The 3,425-nt window shown below is 39.6% G+C and overlaps 1 protein-coding gene across 1 annotated transcript in view; it reads left to right on the forward strand.

Moving 5' to 3' along the window:
* Positions 1 to 3,425, forward strand: part of Mns1 (meiosis specific nuclear structural 1) — a 57,097-nt gene that overhangs the window by 48,962 nt on the left and 4,710 nt on the right. The gene's annotated exons all lie outside the window — the stretch shown is intronic.

Raw genomic sequence — 3,425 nt, forward strand, 5'->3', positions numbered from 1 at the left:
AAAAAAAAAAATGAAAAGGGAAAAGACATTTAACCCACCGCAAGAAATTAGCAAGCAGTATTTTAACCAACTAACTAAAAAATATAAAAGCATAATTCTTGGTCATTATTGGTTGCAGAAAAATTATTTAGAGGACAAGATTACTCTATATTAAAATTGATGAGATTTTTTAAAACTGATATCTGGAGCAATTAATAATTAAGAAATACTGGAAGAATTAGGCAATCAACTTGGAAAAGGAATATAAATTCAAGTATAAAAAAGAATTTAGAATTAAGATTACAAGTGGAAATTAATAAAAATTAGAAACACTACCATTAAAAAAAAAAACTAGCATTAATTTATCCAGTTGGTTAATATTGGGGAGAAAACAAAAACAATCTATGCTTAGAAAGACATAAGAAAGAAAAATGTTAGAAAAAGTGGCCTATAAAGGATAAAATGGGGGCTGGAGAGATGGCTCAGTGGTCTAAAGCACCTACTTGGAACAAGCTTGGCAAAGCACAGGGACCACGGTTTGATCCCCCAGTACCACATGCCAACCAGCCCCGCCCCCTGGTGGGCTGAGCTGGCCACACACACACACACACACACACACACACACACACTCTAAATAAATGTTAAAAAAAATTAAAGATGTGATAAGTGTGTGGTGGTATCTCACATAGTTAAAAAAAAAAAAGGTTAAAATATCGGAAAATTAGACAAAATAAGATTATTAAGGTTATTTCCTATAACCAGTGGCTTTTTGTACTGGTTGATACATTGTGCGAACTTGAGAAGTTTAGAGTTTAAGTGACTCAGCAGAGAGCCAGGAGTCTTAGTTTATAAACATCCTCATCCTGTGCAAGAGGAGTCATGAACATTGTGGGATTCTACACCTCCAGCCCCAAGGTAGCTTGTTTGTAATATAAGCAGGGGAGCAAGGCTGGCCAGCAGCTGGCCAGAAGCTGCTGTCCTTCCCTTGCTCTTCACTGTTTTCTGCTGCCATAAGCTGCTGCTCGCTGTCATGTGCCACTCTGGTGTCTGGTATTTGACCCAGCAATGAGTAAAGAGTAACTGAGACACCCCTGCACTGTGCCTCACACTCTCTCAGTCTTCTGTGAGCTCTTAGACTGACTGATTGCTGTCAGCTTCCCAGAGTTGAGTGTTTGGCTGAGCACAGGGAGTTAATATACTCCACCACGTGTGTCCGTGAACCACCTGGATTCTTGGCTTCTTTCTGCCTTCCCTGGGAAAATCCTGGCAGGTACTCCATGCATTTCTCACAAGACTGAGCCTTGGTTGTTTGCCTAGCATGGTAACCAGCTCAATGATATGCCCTCCTAGCCCTTTTCCCTTTCCGGTTTGACTCTTCTTGTCCCACATTTCTGTCTCCTGTAATTGTCTCTTTCCCAATAAAATATCATACACAAGTCCTTGTTCAAGGCTGTACCTCCAGAGTTGAACTCAGAATAAGATATCACCTCAAAATGTCCAAAGTGGTTCATAGCAAATTATTTCAGAACTTCAACGAACAACTATTGCTATAGCATCAGGATGGATTTTAGAGCAGAGGAAATGATGGAGATAGTCGTTCATGTGATAGTGTCCCGAACCAGCGGGTCAGTCAATGAAGGTCACCTGGGGCAGGAGCGGGGAATTGAAGAGGGGACAAAGGACAGGAGATGTGAAGAAAGGAGACAAAACAGGATTCTGTTTATTTAGGGGAGGTGCTGGGCATATACAGTGGAGGAATAGGGAAATGACGTCGGCGGGTAAAAGGCGCGAGTAACTAGGCGACTGGACTATAACAGGAAGTCCCACCTCTGGGGCATAGCAGGAGACTTATGGGAAATAGGCGGGGTGAGAAGGACCATAAACTTAACTCAGCAGGGGAATAGAATGGATACCGGTTAATGGCCTCCCACATGATAGGTCCTAAACCAGACCAATCTAAGTACACAGATGCTTTTGTAGTTGAAAGATATTTTCTTTACCAAACATTTCTTTGAGTTTTAGAACGAAGTTGTCACTATTGAATTAAACTAAAAATTTGGGTGGAAGATGGATTTCAGGACATAACAATATGACAATATTAAATTTAGTACAAAACAAATTTCTGTGTGCAAGGTATTGTGATAAACTTCTAGTGCCGTCTTATGGAATCCCAAATAACTCTCAGGGAGCCTTTGGACTTCAATATAATACATGCCAAATAAACAGAAAACATATTTTGTAAATACTGTGTACCTAGCATCTCAAAATAACAAAACAGGCCGGGGAGATGGCTCTGTAGAATAAGCACTTGCCTGGCAAGCGCAAGGGCCTGAGTTCAATCCCCGGTTCCACAAAAAAAAAAAAAAAAAACACTGAGCTAATAACAAAACAATGTCCTCTGGCAATTTATTTGAGTGAGGAGACAAGGCAAGTATATATGAAATAAAACTAAGTGATGGAGCAATTAAATAATTAGTCCAGAAAGAATATTAATCTGTTTGGAGGAGATTTGTAGGGCACATAAGATTTGAAAGATAGTAATGAAGACAAGTTTGGATACTCAGTGCAGCAAAGACTGAAGAGCTAACTCTGTTATCCACTCCCACCTCTTCCCCCTTTAAAAAAGTCTATACAGTAAGTCCCCAAGTTATGAACCAGCTCTGTTCTGGGAGAAAGTGAGCAGCTCGCATTTGTTCCTAACTCTTAACAATGTGAGTCTTGTACGGTATAGCTGGGAAAGCTTGCACTGCACCTGTGAACGTTTGCAACTCAAATGTTTGTAAGTTGGGGATTTACTGTACAGCCAAAGCTACTGTTTTTTTCTTTTAGCTGATGTTCTTCACCTGACCTGTGTTTTTTCCAACAGTTGTCTTTCCCCTTCAAGGTGTGAAGATAATAGTGAACAAAAAGAAATGGTAGCCACATACAGGAACAGCAGATCTTTTAGGGTTGCTTTGGTATCATTGCCATTATGGAGCTTAAGTACTGAGACAGCACTGTGGTGTCTTGGCCCTCTGGGGAGTTCTTCATGAACCAAATGGCCTGATGTAAATCCCTGAGTCTCCTATCTGTGAGAACCCTAACCTGTATGGTCTAACAGAATTAACATTTAGCCTTAATAAGGATAGTGACATGCTGGAAGCTTGTGTTAGAATTGGGCAAGTTTGGTTAGAAGAGGAAAGGATTTAGAATTTACTTCAGTCTTAATTAAACTGATAGATAATGAAATAAGTATAGCAAAGATGTAATTCACAGATTTTTTTTCTGTTAAGCAAATGGATGATTACTGTCAAATTCTTTATATTTTTTTGATATGTTTGAAATTTTCCAAAGTGTTCAGAAAATAAAGCTGCAGGAAAGTACTTTAACTGGTTCAAGTAAATTTGATTTTCCTTGGGGGCTGGTGAGATGGCTCAGTGGTCTAAAGCACCTACTTAGAACAAGCT

Source organism: Octodon degus, unplaced genomic scaffold, assembly GCF_000260255.1.
Source record: "Octodon degus isolate 3935 unplaced genomic scaffold, OctDeg1.0 scaffold00026, whole genome shotgun sequence".
NCBI lineage: Eukaryota > Metazoa > Chordata > Mammalia > Rodentia > Octodontidae > Octodon > Octodon degus.